At 42.4% G+C, this 16,625-nt stretch overlaps 1 protein-coding gene across 3 annotated transcripts in view; it reads left to right on the top strand.

The window, feature by feature from the left end:
* The window catches only part of OSTM1 (osteoclastogenesis associated transmembrane protein 1), a 75,079-nt gene extending 58,454 nt beyond the window's left edge, over positions 1-16,625 (top strand). For 2 of the 3 annotated variants that reach the window (XR_016395161.1, XR_016395160.1), the window contains exon 8: positions 3,053-16,625. The gene's annotated coding sequence lies outside the window, so the exon portion shown is untranslated. The other variant, XR_016395159.1, reaches the window with a different exon arrangement.

The following is a 16,625-nucleotide window of genomic DNA, read 5'->3' as shown; positions in this document are numbered from 1 at the left end:
ATGAGACCGAGACTCAGGAAAATTCAGTAGCTGGTTCGAGGTTACAGAACTAGTAAATGAAAGCCATGAATCAGATCCCAGTGTTCCTAGTGCCAGAGCCCACGTTCCTTGCACTATACCACAGGCTCTTGTTTCAAATATTCCAGGACCCAGTTCCTCCATTTTTCACCTACAGTGGATCTCTTCCTAACTTCCCTTCTCTATACGTGTTAGAGAACATCTTATACACACCAGGTAAAAGCCCTGTAGATCCAGGCAGTCTTCCTTACAAAGAGGGTGCAGTCCAATGGCACACTGTACTAATGGAACCATTGAATAAGGCTGCAGGAGCTCTAAGGATACGTAGAAGACACGGGGCAAAAATAACACTAAACTATCAATTACAGATGTGACTGATACAAGACCCTTAATCAGCTCAGCTTCTGTTCCCACTTTGGTAACTGCAGAGCCCTTCTGGGTGACACCATTTATCCCCTAGGTCCATTCAGGTTTCTCTCATGTCTTGTCTTAGCATAGGTATTTTCAGTTCCTAATGGTCACCTAAATAGTATTCATTGATGAAAAGCAGTTGTGTCTTCCAAGGGGTGTGACTTCCCCAACGACTGGCAACAGTGAGTGCTGGTTTCCCACTGGAGCCAAACTCTTCCTCCATCTCAGGGAAGCAGTTCCATTCCTCCTAGCCCCTGTGGATATGGTTTTTATTTTTTTCTTTCAGATGTTACTACTTGAAAATTGCGGTTTTATTCCAGCTCATTAAGTCTTATACATATTATGATTTGGCATGTCACATCCCCCAGTCAATTTCACCTTCGTAAACTCTGGGTTCTTTGGACAATTGCAGAAATTAGACAAGGAGGGCATAGTTGGCAGGAATGAAGACAGTCACCCCCTCCCTCCCTGCACACACTATCCAGCCCATAGCAAGGCACTGCTGGAAAAGTAGACTATGAGGGAGAAAACCCTTTAAAAGTAATTATTACTCTGCTGAGGAAATAACATTGACTTTCCTTCAAACCACTTCTTTGGAGTATCAGGCAAGTATCAAATATCTTTCAACCTCGAGTTTGAAATGGTTTTGTAGGTACATGTGACAATTGACTTCGAAACAAAGGCTTTTGGAACTAGCTGCTCTCCTCTCTAAATGTTTCATAAGAAGGCATATGCCTATGGGAGGAGTGGGATGAGGAACTAGGGAAATAATAGAAAATAAAAAGAGGGGGGATGGGGGAAGGGTAGGAGAGAGGAAGAATCAGAAACAAAGGACACATAGGGTTTAAGTGTTCTGCTTCCTTTTCCTTGTCATTAGCGCAAATGATGGGGCTACCCGTGGATTTCAAATCCACTTGAGCTCTTCTTAGGGCCTGGTTGTGGCCTGAGGCACAGGCCAGCTCTCAGAGGACAGCTTGGCAGTAACAGAGGCAGAAGTCAGACAGAAAGGCTCTGACATGTGAGCTGTCGGGTGATGTCAACAACAGCTGACCTATCATAAGACCTTAGGAAGTAAACCAATGGGAATCTTGTTTCAGAGCATCCAGTGCCGCCGGCTAGCTCCCCGCTAGGTGCTTGGAAACAGATTGACTAGCATAATGGAGTGATTTTGTAATCTGTCATAATACCATAAGCCACAAATCCACAGACTTTGACCCCTCACAGGTATAATAAGCTCCTTTGAATAAAGCTGCACATGTTCTCCCTATGGGGAGTGTGGGAGGGGCCTTTCCTCTAATTACATATCCAAAGCAGATGTTTTGCCTGAGAACAAAGCATTGTATTCATTAGCAGCAATCTTATAAACCAGGTTCTTTCTACTAGCGAGTTAACTAATTGACAGTTAAGAATTTGTATTAATAATATGCTTCAGCCAGGCATTGCTTAATCTGACAGTTTTATTTAAAATGTAGGCAAGCTCTGCAAGCCAGCATGACTGCCAGCCTTTATGTAGGAATCCTGCTTATCCAGGATCTTCAAATCCCAGGTCGAAGTCCAGGAGTCAGCAGAGTTACTCGCTTGGATGATTTTTGTTGTTGTTCCCTTTGTGACACATCTGATCAAGGAAGTGATTTTGTCCCTGTTTTCTTAAAATCTTATTGGCGTGATTCACTTGTTCTCCAAATTATCCAGATAGTGAATTATCCTGACTCTTCCTTTCAGCTTTTCTGTGTCCCACACTCTCTTTTTAAAAATTTTATTTTACGGTATAGAAAGAACTATTTCTCAACTCATTAGCAACTCCATCAAAAGTTGTGTAAGTGATGGTAGAGATGGTGAAATTGAAAATCTATCATCTCACTGCCCTTTCCAGTCTTTGCCTTCAAAATTCTACCCATTTTTTGAGACCCAACTTGAAGACTTCCTCTTGCACGACATCTTCTCTAACTTCCCCCACTCATGAAAATCAAATATTTCCCTCTTCCACTCTCCCAGCATTTGCATCAAACCTCTCTTGTGCCCATGACTCACCTGATTGTAACCCCCTTGGGACAGAATCTGTCCTATCTATGCCCTCATTCTCCCTCCCAAGATCCCTTGCCTATAGTTAATACTTACTACCTGCTAGGTCACACTGAAATTACTCTTTATTGTACCTCTAATCTCAGTCAGTCTGTAAACACACATTTGATCTCTCGTTTTTTTTTGTTTTTCTTTTTTGCGGTACGTGGGCCTCTCACTGTTATGGCCTCTCCCGTTGCGGAGCACAGGCTCCCGACGCGCAGGCTCAGCGGCCATGGCTTACGGGCCCAGCCGCTCCGCAGCATGTGGGATCTTCCGGGACCGGGGCACGAACCCGTGTCCCCTGCATCGGCAGGCGGACTCCCAACCACTGCACCACCAGGGAAGCCCATGATCTCTGTTTTTTAATAACTATGTCTAGAATCTAGTCCTCTGTGGCAGGACCTTTAATACCTCTTGTCCATCTCCCCGCTTAAGTCTCAGCCTCCTTGAGAGGGATCTTTCTAAGACACAAATATGGTCACGAGACTCCTCTGCTTAAAATCCTTCCACAGTTCTTCATTCATTCATTTATTTATTCATTCATTCATTCATTCCCCAGATATTTACAGAGCATGAGCTGTGTGCCTTGCATTGTGTTGGGAGCTGGGAATTCAGCAGTGAACAAAACACTCCAAAACCCTGCACTTGTGGAACTGATATCTATGGGGGAAACAAACAATACATAAACAAGTAAGTATATAGTATGTCAGATGGTGATAAGTACTACAGGGAAAAGAAAACAAGTGAGGGGGATCTGGCACGAGCGAAGGGAAGGCCAGCGCTATCCTGGCTTGGTCAGGAAAGGCTTCTGGGCGAAAGCCACTGAGTAGGGACTAGGGGAAGTGAGGGAGTGAACCAAGTGGAAACCGGGGCAAGGAAAGCTCCACAGGTAGAGGGAACACAGAGGAAGGAAGGCACTGTGGTGGAGAGGAGCACACCAGTGTGCTTGGAATCAGAGGCAGAGGTCGGGAGAGATCATGCTGGATTTTGGGGGCATTGTAAGGACTTTGGATTTTACTCTGAGTGAGATGAGGAGCTTTGAATGATTCTCAGCAGAGGAGAGTTTTGATGTAACCTCAGCTTTGAAAAGATGACTCTGGCTATCCTATGTTGAGTAGAATGCTGGGAGGGCTGCATAAGGACAGAAGTAGGGGAACCTGTTCAGAGGCTATTGCCACAGTTCAACACAGATGACAGTCAACTGGGCCTGGTGGGCCATACAGGTGGTGAAAAGTGGCTGGACTCGCTGTCTTGTAGAGGTAGAGCCAACAGGAGGACTTGCTATTAGAATGGATGTAAGCGGGCAGGGGGAAGAGAGAGAGAGAGAGGCCTATGGACTTTTCATTGCAGTCTTCTATTTGGCCCACCTTCCAGTGCTGTCAGCTCCCTCTCGCTTTCTATATTCTATGCTCTGTTCACACCCATCTCCTCCATGTCCCACACTCAGATTCTTTCACATGCCTGGGTCTTTGCTGATAATAACTCTTCCTACTGGGTGCCAAAATGTGGGCATTTGTTCACCAAGCAAACTCCTCTTCCTCCTTCAAGAGTGCTGAACTGAAACATCCTCTGAAGTCTGCTTTCTTTTACACACACACACACACACACACACACACCTGAGCAGGTGCATCCACAACCACCTCTCTTTCCTATAGACTTTTACAAATGCTTCTCCTGCACAAAGCTCACTTATTTGTTCATGTTTCAGGCTTTTGGGGCCTTCTGGAGAAAGTGTGCTCCCTGAGGGTGGAACTCTGTCTTCTTTATCACTCTTGCCCTTCCACAGTAAGTGGAACATAGTGGAGCCTCGTTAAGTGTTTATTGAATCAGTGAATGAATGAGAGTCATGGAGGGATGTGCCTCTTCCTCTAACTCCCTCTTCCTCCTCTCCTTTCTCTGCAGAAAAAAGTTTTGTTTTTTTTTTACCCCCTCTCTGTAACCACATAAGCACTCATGCTACCTGGCAGGGCATGTGACAAAAGAACTTGATTGGATAAACACTGACTTAGCTTGGAAACTCAGGAATAAAATTTTATTTGCATCTTAAATATGTTTAAAAATATCAAATGAATTTAAGACTGCTTTAACTATCCACCAAATCAGGCTGTGTTGTAAGGAATGACAGCTTCCAGTTTCACTCCCAGCAAAGCTTTCTTAGAGGTCATGGAATAGAAAGGCTCATGGACCAAATTAAATTTCTTAAATAACATTATTTATTGAATCTATTTAAAACAGAATGGGAAACAGGGGGACATAGATGGGGGGGTGGTTAACATCCTTAGAATGAGGGCAAGCAGCATGGAAGGAAGATCAGTCTTCTCTCTCTGCTTGTGTTGTAGTTAGAAGGACCAGAGTTGAGTTTGGACAAGGTAGGGGGTTCAGTAGAAAGAACGCACCTAGAGCTACCCCATGCTTGCTTTATTGGAAAGACACAGGGCAAGTACACCTGCACAGAGTCAAAGTGTGCCAATTAGTTTACTAAAGTTATGAGTTTCAGCTGCATTTCTGGGGCAGCACACACATGGGGCCATAAAGGATGATACTGAGATCACTGAAAGGTTACTGATTTAGGGATGACATAACTACCAGCCTAGAGGTAGCATAATCCATAACGTATGACATGTCTTTCTATCCCTTTTTGTCTATGAGTAACACTCTTATTGATCTTTTTTAACATATAACATATTTTACGAGTTACCAATGACTACCTAATACTTAGCACATCTTACGAATTCTGTGTTTCATAGGCTATTTGCTCACTCATGTATACTTATCAGATCCTGAGTTTTATTTCTCATAAACTACTCATTTACTTTCTATCTATGCTGAATCCTTCTTATGAGTTTTATCCACCTCACGTGTTTTTTTTTCTTCTGTAGTAGAATTGGATATTCTCAAATAACGCAACAAGCACATACACTATAGGCTGGAAAAGAGAGATTCTAAAATGCTAGTTTAAGTGTATCTGTGCCCTAATGCAATGTCTAAGGGAGATAATTACAGCCAGCAATTTATGCCTCTCACCACCTGCAGTGCATCCCCGTGATTGGCTTATTGAAGAACATGTTTAAAGGCAAAAGAAAATGAAAGTCATAAAACCTCTGGGATAGTTAATTACGTAAACCCATGCTGGCTGGTTAATAACCATAATAGTTCATTGGAAATTTTTGTTTTCACTCATCTTAGTAACTCAGAATCTTTTTATTTTCTTGCTTACTCTCAAGAAGTCCTAAACTATCTCGAAAATGGTATTGCTCAGCTGAAAGAAAGGAATTCCAGGGGCAGTTATTTATTTGTTTGTTCGTTTATTTTGGATTCACTCTCATTTTTTATTGTGCAAATTGCTTTTTAAAAGGGGGCTTCCCTGGTGGCGCAGTGGTTGGGAGTACGCCTGCCGATGCAGGGGACGAGGGTTCGTGCCCCGGTCTGGGAGGATCTCACGTGCCTCGGAGAGGCTGGGCCTGTGAGCCATGGCCACTGAGCCTGGGCGCCCGGAGCCTGTGCCGCAGCAGTGAGAGGCCCGCGTACCGCAAAAAAAAAAACCCAAAACAAACAAAAGTAAACTTTTTTGAGAGGTATACTTTGCATCCAATAAAACACACCCATTTTAAGTGTGCAATTCGATGGGTTTTGACAAATATTTGCACCCATATAAATACCACCACAATCAAGACATAGAGCATGTCCATTATTCTCCCAAATTTCTTCACTCGCTAGCAGCAGTTTGACACAAAAAGGAAATCTCCGCTCCCATTTTTAAAGGATTTCACTTTGCTTAAAGTCCAGTTTGTGCCTTTGTGGGCAAATTGAGATGACTTTGTAAAACATCATTTAGCAATTTCTTTCCAATAGGCGCTGAATAGTGCTTATCCAACACATTGTTTTTAATTATTGTTGTCAATTAGGAGTACAGGTGCTTCTGATAATTGGTGTCAGCCTTGCCTGCTGCCTCTATCTTGAGAAATGTTTCAACCACCTTTCCAGCATTACTTCTTCCCACTTCTGGACCCACAGCCACGCTCAGACAGTATGTGTGATTGCCCTTTACATGTACCACATTCAACACGCAACACAATACAACCTCTGTGCACTTGCTCACGTGACGTTCCAGCCCAGAAAGCCCTTCTCCAGGGACCAGCTCAAGCCCTGCCTCTCTGAGAAGCCTTTCACAACCCACCCAAACTGTTGATCACCTTCTCTCCAGCACGTCCACACTGTACACGCTCAGCACACACGGTTAGCATCGCCAGTTTAGTGTCTTTTGTGTACCTGTCTCCTCCACATCTGGAGAGTAGACTCCTCAAGGGCAGGGACCTCCCTTTACCCCAGTGGTATCCAATGCCCAATGAATAGTCACTGAATGACTGAGCCCATGAGACTTTCCCTGACAGGATATATTACATTTGAATAGGTCCCAAAACACTGTTTGACTCACAAAAGATAATTGGATGTCTAGCCCATGCTCTAGCCAACAATCTCAGAGGGACACAATGGGAGTGTTGGGCCCTGCACTCTAATATAGAAGCCATTCTGCCTTAAGGAAACCTGATATATGACAATCCAAACTTACAGAGTATATAAATCATGTATATTTTTTGGAGAGCAGGAAAGGGGTTGCGCAAAGGAGAAGGAAGAGGAGGAAAGAGAGAATATCCATAATTACTTTCCTTACAAATTGTTGTTTTACTGCACAGAAAGCAGTCATCACAGGGTTCCTGGAGTGCTTGATTCTGTCCTCCTATGCGCTCCTGTAGGACTTCCTCCATCATGCATCTTCTCTCTCTCCAATTCTAAACTTCTCCTTTCTACTGGGTCTTAGCCCCCATGCCACGAACAACTCCAGTTTTCTTTAGTTAAAAAGAAAAAAGAAAAAAAATGTATCCTACTGAGGTCCTTGATTTCCTCCAGCTGTGACTGTATCTCCCTCCTTCCCTTCTCATCCAATTTTCTGAGTCCCCTCCATTCATTTCACTTGCTCTCTGTCTTTTCACTCCTAAACCTGTTCCGGCCTGGCTTCATTCCAGACCACCTAACTGACTTTGCTCTCGCAAAGACCACTGAACTCATAACTGCCAAGGCAAATGGTCAATTTTCAGTACTATCTTTGTTTCATTCACAGAGCTGATCATTCTTTTCTCTTCCAGGTTTTCTTCCAATTCTCCCAAAGCTCTTTCTCGGTCTCTTTTTTGTACACCTCTCTCTTTATCTGTTATCCTCCAAAATGTCATTACTCAAGATTCTGCCCTTGACTTACTTTTCTTTTCCTTTATATTTCTCTTCCTAATTACATTTATTCCCAAGCTTGAATGGTCACCTGTACAATGATAACACTGGAATCTGTTTTTCCAGCCCAGCCCAGATCTCTTTTCCCAAGATTTAAGTTATCGTCTATCAAAACTTCAATGTCAACATGCCCAGATTCTACTCATGCCATTTTAATAGCACCACCAGCCCCTCAACACCCAAGTCAGAGACCTGGACATCATCCTGACTTCTTTCTCTGCTTTCTTTCTGCCCCTCATTCATTCAGGTCCCCCTCCAGGTAAACATTCCCCCCACCCACCCCAAATTTCCCCTATAATCTGGACTGGAGTTGCATTTTACTTGGCAGAGTTTGAATCCCAAAGACAGTGAGCACAGTGACAATTGGAAGAGTTAAAATTAACCTGAAAGATTTTTGTTGCAGTCTGGGAAGGATTAAATACTACAGGAATTTCCTTTTACCATAAACAACTGGAAAACCAGACAAGATATTTGAAACAGTTTCCTGGCATTGGACAACGGGTTATGAATTGTAATCCCTGAGAAAAGGGAATGAAACAAGGAATGCCTTAGCAGCACTCTAGCTCATTGTCTGGATGCAAGAAGAAGGAATCTAAACAACCTGATAATCTTGCCAAGTTGAAAGACAGAGATCAGAGTCTGGGGAATTTGTGGCATACAGTACCAGAGTGGAGGGAGGTAAACAGAAAGAGAGCTCCAGAGAGCTCCAGGGGAGCCCCCTTTGAGTGTTTGGCTGAGTACTGATCTGAACATGTATAAGAGGAAACCCCGCAAGGCCTGGGAATAACGGCCTTGCGAAAACGGTAAGGATGATCAATGCTCAAAGCCCACACAGGGTTAGGAGTAGCTGTATTTCATCCAGTCAGAATAGAGACCTTAGATAGAGTGCTTGCTCTTGTAGAGGGGCTAAATTAACTCTACAATAATGAGTCCTATGTAGTGCAGTTCTGCTGGTAATGAATTTTTCCAGCTTTTGTCTGTCTGAAAACATTTTTTTTGTGGTTTGCTCAAAGATATTTTTGCTGCATGTAGAATTCTAGGCTGACAGTTTGTTGGGTTTTTCTTTTCTCGGTACTTTAAAGTGTTGTTCCATTGTTTAACTGCCAATGAAAAATCTGCTGTCATTTTAATTGTTCCTTTGTATATAATGTATATTTTTTCTCCTCTCCTGCTTCTATGATTTTCTCTTTATCACTGATTTTCAGCAATTTGATTATGATATGCCTTGGAGTAGTTTTCTTTATGTTTCTCATGCTTGGGTTTTTTTGTTTTGTTTTGTTTTGTTTTGTTTTTAGAGCTCCTTGGATCTGTGAGCTTGTAGTTTTCATCAAAGTTTGGAAATTATTTCTCCAAATATTTTTCTGTACCCATTCCCTTTGGAGGCTTTAATTATGTGCATATAGTCTGCTTGAAGTTGTGCCACAGATCACTGATGCTCTGTTCTTTTTTTAAATTTCTTTTTTCTCTCTATATTCCATTTTGAATATTTTCTTCAATCTCACTAATTTGCGATGTCTAATCTGCTACTAATCTCATGCAGTGTATAATTTATCTCAGGTTTAATCTCTAGATTTGGGTCTTTTAAAATACCTTCCATGTCTCTACATAACTTTTTGAACATATGGAAAATACAGTTTTAATATTTTCTGTTAATTCTAACATTTCCTCTAGTTCTGGATTGGTTTCAATTAATTGATTTTTTTCCTCGTCAAAATAGAGCGTATTTTCTTGTTTCTTTACATACCTGGTAATCTTTTTTTTTTTTTTTTTTTTTTTTTTTTGTGCGGTACGTGGGCCTCTTACTCTTGTGGCCTCTCCCGTCACAGAGCACAGGCTCCGGATGCGCAGGCTCAGCGGCCATGGATCACAGGCCCAGGCGCTCTGCGGCATGTGGGATCTTCCCTGACCGGGGCACAAACCCGTGTCCCCAGCATTGGCAGGCGGACTCTCAACCACTGCGCCACCAGGGAAGCCCACCTGGTAATCTTTGATTGGATGACCGGCATTAGAAATTTTACCTTGTTGGATGATGGGTATTTTTGAATTTTTATAAATATTCTTCAACATTGTTCTGAAATGCAGTTAAGTTACTTAGAAATCATTTGCTCTTTTGGGGCCTCGCATTTATGATATTTTAGAGTAAACTAGAGCAGTGTTTAGTCCAGGACTAATAATCATTCCCCATTATTGAGGCAAGACCTTCTGAGGACTCTACCAATGCTCCATGAATTATGAGGTTTTCTATACTGGCTGGTGGGAACAGACATTATTCTTAGCCCTGAGCAAGTGCCAGGTAGTATTCTCTCTGATCCTGTTAGATCGTTCTTTCTTCAGCCTTGGATCATTTTTCCACATGCTTGTGCTGATAAATACTCTTGAATATTTGAAGGTGATTTTTCTGAAAATCTCTGGAGTTCTTTCTTTGTTCAGCTCTCTCTTCTCTGGCACTCTGTCCTGTGAACTTTAGCTGCCTTTATCTCCCCAGACTCTCAGCTCCATCTCCTTGATTCACGAGTCCAACAGGATCCACACGAGTTCGACCTTTCTTTGCTGTGGCCTGGTAACTTTTCAAGGCAGAAAGCTGGGGCAGTCATAGGACTCACCTCATTTGTTTCCTATCTCTCAGGGGTCACTATCCTTCATTGCCTGATGACCAATGTTTCATACATTTAATCTGGTTCATTATTATTGTTTCAGGTGGGAGAGTAGATCCAGTCCCTGTTACGCCATCATGGCTGAAAGCAGAAGTCCTAAAGCCTCCTCTAAATTTGCCCTAAAGAAGCTTAAAAGAAAGCATTGACAGGATCAAACTCAAATAACTTAGCTGCACGTCAGAACAAAGTCCCAAACTCTTTAAGAATACAACAAAATCTAGTGTCCAACAATGTAAAATGCACAATGTCTGGCATCTGATAAAAATTACCAGCCATACAAAGAAGCAGGAAAATATGACCCACACCAAGGAGAAAAATCAACCAGTAGAGACAGATCCAGAAATGACAGAGGTAATGGAATTAGCAGACAAAGAGCTTAAAACATCCATTACAAATCATACAGGTATATTGGACAATGTAAAGGAAAACATGAGCATGATGAGGAGAGATATGAAAGATACTCATTTTAAAAAGAATCAGGTGGGAATTCCCTGACAGTCCAGTGGTTAGGACTCCATGCTTCCACTGCAGGGGGCCCAGGGTTTGATCCCTGGTGGGGGAACTAAGATCCCACAAGCCTTGCGGTGTGGCCAAAAAACAAACAAACAAACAAAAAACCGAAAAGAATGGGAGACTTGGATTCTAACATTGATGCTTCCACAGGTTGGCTGTATGACCCTAGAGAATGACCTCCCCTCACTGGGCTAATGACATCCTGCTAATACTCTCTTCCTCTCAATCTCTTTCTCATCCCATAAATTCTCTATCCTAAATATCTATGTCTCCGTCTCTATTTCCCAATCATCTCTGCCTAGACTATGCAAGTCTCCTATCCTAATCATCACCAATCCTTTTCTCCCACAATTGCCGGAGAGATTTTTCTAAGATGAAAAACGAACCATGTCTCTCTCCTGGCCTTTCACTGCCCTAAGGATAAAGTCCACAGTTCATATTGCAGACTCAAGGCCCTTCCTGGTCTGGTCCCACCCTTCTTGCTCCTTTGAGCCTTTCTAGAAAGCATTCTTTCCTTTCCTTCATGGCTCCACTCCTACCCTTTCATCTTGAGGCTTCCTGCCTAGAACATTTCCCCCAGTGATTTTTCTGTCAGTTAATTTCCGATCCTTCATTAAATTGCCAAGGTAAACTCTACTTCCTCAGGGAAGGCTTCCCTGACCACCTGTATCCCTCCCCGTGACTCTGTTAAGTGCTGCTCCTGCTATGCACTCTTATATGTCTCTGGTTCAATGGTCACAGCACTTTTCTCACCATATTATAATTGCCTAATTGTCTCTCCCCATCCCAGCCTCTGTGCCTGTTCCCCATATTATCACAGCACCTAACCCAGTGTCTGGTTCTAAAATGAAAGAATGAATGTTTACCCTCCATAATATATTTTGGTTCTGCTCCTTCCATCCCACGCCCAGAGCCCTGCTCTAGGCCATGTGCCTGTAACCCTGCATTCCTGGAATAACCTCAGATCAGCCTCCTGGCCTGAGAGTCTCCTTCATCTAATCCACCCTGCTCACAGCGGCAAGAACCATTGTCCTCAAGCATCGTTTTGATCATATCACTCCCCTTCTTAGAAGCCTACAATAGCTCCAATTGCCTCTTGAATTAAATTAAAACTCCTAATCATGGGTTTCAAGGGTCTCTACCAATTAGCTGCCTGCCTTCCCCCACACAGAACTGCTGTCAGCTTTTCACAAGCCCTCAAGTCTGGCTTCTCCTGCTGCCCCGCAAATCTGCTCCATGCCCACCTCCTTCCCAAGCCCGCCCCTATGGCACTTTAGCCTCCTTTCTTAGCTTTTTCCCCTCCTCTTTCTTTGTCTCAAATTATATCCCTTCCCCTACTTTAAAAAATATTGCTCAATAATTATTTTCTTTGTGACAGTTTCCTAAATCAACTCCACATGGCTTTGTCCTTTCTATCACAACTTGTTTTCATGTGTGTAGAATATTGGTGCTTAGATGTGTGTTGTTAGCATTCCATGCCCTGTGGCTTCTGCTAACTAATTTTTGGTACTGTCTGCCCTATTAGGGTCTGGCAACTCCAAGGAGAGGGATGATGTCTTTTCATCCCTTGTGACTTCTTGTTAGCCTCAGGCATGTTCTGTGCCTGAGGTCCTCGCTTACCTTTACAATAGTGATGGAGGGGAGACTGGAAAGTGGGAATTCCTAAGGAAACCTGATTTCCTTCAGGCTGATAGGTGCAGCCCTAGCTGAGCAGTAGGTAGTGTGAGCTCAGCATTCCTGTCATGGGGGAAATCTTAGTGTGGTGGTGGGCAAGAGGGACAAAAACAAACATTTCTGAGTGCCTCCTCTGTGCAGACACTGTGCCAGGAGCTTTACATATGCTATTTCATTTCTGCCTCCCAGTAACCTGATGAATTAGGAATGATCATTCTTGATTTACAAGTACATTCGGTGTCAGAGAGGTACATATAATCTGCGTTGTCACTGATAAAAGTCTTCCTGATCCAAAATACATGCTTCTGTTCTCATACCAAGGAAAACACGTTTCTGGAAAAGTGGACCTTCTGGTAGAGTGGTGAAGAAGGGCACCAAAATCAGGACACGTGCTCTGACAATGCTGTGTCCATACTTCATATACAATGTGGACTATTGCTTTACGTTTGAAGAAGATGCTCACCAAGCCCATACCACATGGCTCTGTCACCCTGTTTGCTTGTCTCGGCCTTGTGAGACAAGACTCCTCCTACAAATGATTACATTTTAGTTAAAGATTCCTTTAAGAATTTGATGAGAGCCATGGACTCTTTCCCCAGAAAAGATAGTAAACATGACATTTATGTACAATCAGGGTGTTTGCAGACACTTCCCCTCTTACTTCTAGCCATAGGTTTATCAAGACGCCAGTCCTACACAGAGAACTACATGTTCTCCTTATGCTTTTCCTATTTTACAGAATCCAGAACCTATTAATGGTAAAAATTTTTGAGGACTCCGTCTTATGTACATGTTTCAAAAGATATGCTGCATAAGTCTTTAGTTACTTGATGCAAAAGCTAGCTTTAAGGTGGAGACCTAAGAGAAAACCTAGAGATTGAAAAGAAGTTAGAGAAGGGGCTTTTGGGAAAGTAAACTTCATGATCCTTCATTCTGGTTGTGCCCATATTAATCTGTGGTCCCTACTGTTGGTTTTAATCACAACACCTTAATTTCCAGGTCAGCTTTCATCGTGATTGTAGAAAATATTATCATTTGTTTCAACCTAATTTTTTGAAGCACCGAACCAGAGTCTGCTCTATTTACAGGGGAAGCTCCTTTACAAACAGTAAACTCATTTTCCTGGGAAACTCTTCACTTTGTAGTTGAGGAGAAAGGAAAACAAATAAAAACACTGGTGTCTTTTGGGGTGGCTTTTTGAGGCTGTTTGAGGCTGAAGAGTGACATCTTTCGGTGGGGAGATGGAAGGGGCTTCTTATTAGGCCACTTTTAATTGGGACATGTAGGAGACCAAGTGTCCATGGCTTCAGAGTATCTGTGAACTCCCTAAAGTTGTATGCAAAGTTTTGGGTGTAAAATGTGCATTTTTCTGAAAAAAAAGTCCAGGGCTTTCATCAGGTCCTCAGGGGATTCTTTGATCATGAAAAGTTGGTCCACTGAGTTGGGCCTGTGTTTTCTTCAATCGTTTGAGGTCAGAAGATTATCTGCTGCAGAACCACTGGGAGGGCAGGAGGAGCGTGTTAAAAACTCAGATTCCTGGGCCCCATCTGAATCTTCTGATTTAGAATCTCTGTGGGAATGACCTGGGACTCTGATTCTTTCACAGTTACCCAGCTGATTTGGTTAAATTTCTGAATTAGCTAGGTTTCAAATGCTTAACATCACCTGTCAGAATAAGATAAAAAATTACAATGTAGGGAAGTACTTACATTTACCTAAACAGGCCTGGGTTCAAATGCCAGCTCAGCTACTTACTAGCTATGTAACTTTGGCAAATTATGAATCTCTTTGAACCTTAGTTCCGTAATCTGTAAATATGTGACTAAATAATTTATCTGTCTTGAGATAATATTGCCTAATACATAGTAGGAGTCCAAAAAATAGTATTTACTGTTCATTGCTTCTCTTAAACATTGAATATTCCCCAAACTCTCCAGGTCTATTTTTTTCAAGTGCTTTATGAGGCTTTTTTTCATAAAGATATTGTCAATAAACAAAACAAAACAGATTAATCATTTGCTGTGATGATCCACATGCCATGTATAACGGGGTTCTCTTATGCCATCAAGTATGTCTGAACTGTAAACTATAAACCAAAATTTTCTTTGTCTCAATAGACAAATTAGCAATATTCATATTCTGTAGGCTCTGCTATACTGCAGCTCTCTCTGTGGACTCACGGTGAGTTTAGCAAATGGAAAGCATAAATACCAGAATTTACCCAACAGGGACAAAGTCTTCCATGCTTAATAGACACATTATTGAGAATGCTTGATTTAATTGAGAATCTACTTACTAGTACATCTCCAGAAGCAAAGGGAGGAAAGAAGAAATTCCTAATTTTGTAAAATCGGTTGTAAAATCCTAAGTTTGGTAAGAACACCCTCACGAACCCTTCTCACTCCCATTCCCACACACACACACCGGACGGTTTTGAGCAAATTCCTTTCCTCTGGTGATTTTGCAGCTCTATTCTACTACAGCTGTCTGTTTTCTATCATTAGGAACTCATTTACACAAATGTTCAGTTTTATACCAAAGAACATTTACCCTGGCTCACAATGTAAGCAGAAAGTCTAAAGGAAATGCAATGTCTAAATAACAACAAGCTCTTCTAATTCATTTTCACATAGAGTCCCCATTTGTTTAACTAAAAAAATCTAGGAGTTTGTCCCTGGTATCTCTTCTGTGGCTAGACATTTATTTCAATTCCTGGTGGAAGAAGACTTGTTTGTTTGGAGCATAAGAAACCGTGGCTCTATGGAGAACTGGTATTCAAGAGGCCGAATGCAGGGCTTCCCTGGTGGCGCAGTGGTTGAGAGTCCGCCTGCCGATGCGGGGGACACGAGTTCGTGCCCCAGTTCAGGAAGATCCTACATGCCGCGGAGCAACTGGGCCCATGAGCCATGGCCGCTGAGCCTGTGCGTCCAGAGCCTGTGCTCCGCAATGGGAGAGGCCACAACAGTGAGAGGCCCACGTACCGCAAAAAAAAAAAAAAAAGTCGAATGCAGTGGTCTGCCCACCTTCAATCTATCATCTTTTCATTCTTCAACCACTTGTCAAATATCTTGAATAGGATAAACTCAGGTTTCATATTCTTTGATTGCCATCTGCTGGTAATCCTCTGTACTAGAAAATAAAAATTCCCAGGAAGATTGCAACAATCTGGTTATTGCTTGGTTTAAGTAGTTCTCGAAACCCTAAAGAGAACGGTATTTTTCATGCCTACGGTGATACCAGAGAGTCATGCCAACGTTCCAGAGAACGTATCTCTCAAAAAAATATATTTGTACGTTGTGTTGTTGTTTCCTGGGAAGATGGTTGCACAGCTACCGGGCATCACTCTACAGGGCCAGGTGCTTGTTTAAAACACAAAAAAGACTTTATTGTTTAAAGTAACTTTAGGTTCACAGCAAAACTGAGTGATCGAGTGGAGTTTATAGAGAGTTCCTATGTGCTTCCTGCCCTCACACGCTCACAGCTTCCCCCGCTGCCAACATCTGGCACCAGAGTAGTATGTTTGTTACAATCAATGAACTTATATTGACGCACCTTTGTCACCCAAAGAGATAAATAGTTTACATTCGGGTTCACTCTTTGTGTTGTAAGATCTATGGATTCTGGCAAATGTATAATGACATGTATCCGCCACTGTAGTATCATACAGAATAGTTTCACTGCCCTAAAAATCCCCTGTGCTCCATCTGTTCATCCCTCCCTAACCCCTGGCAACCACTGATTGTTTTACTGTCTCCATAGTTTTGCCTTTTCCAGAATGTCATTTAGTTGGAATCACACAGTATGTAACCTTTCCAGGTTAGCTTCTTTCACTTAGTAGTATGCATCTGGGTTTCCTCTTTGTCTTTTCATGGCTTGATAGCTCATTTCTTTTTAGCATTGGATAATATTCCATTGTGCGGATGTAGCACAGTTTATTTATCCATTCATCAAGTAAATCTTGGTTGCTTCCAAGTTTTGACAATTATGAATAAAGCTGCTCTAAACATT

The sequence above is a fragment of the Delphinapterus leucas genome, chromosome 12 (genome assembly GCF_059928025.1).
Source record: "Delphinapterus leucas isolate spDelLeu-1000000601 "Yukka" chromosome 12, BTC_Dleu_Yukka2, whole genome shotgun sequence".
NCBI classification, from domain to species: Eukaryota; Metazoa; Chordata; class Mammalia; order Artiodactyla; family Monodontidae; genus Delphinapterus; species Delphinapterus leucas.
The sequence above is the reverse complement of the archived record's forward strand: the minus strand, read 5'-3'. Positions and strand labels throughout refer to the sequence as shown.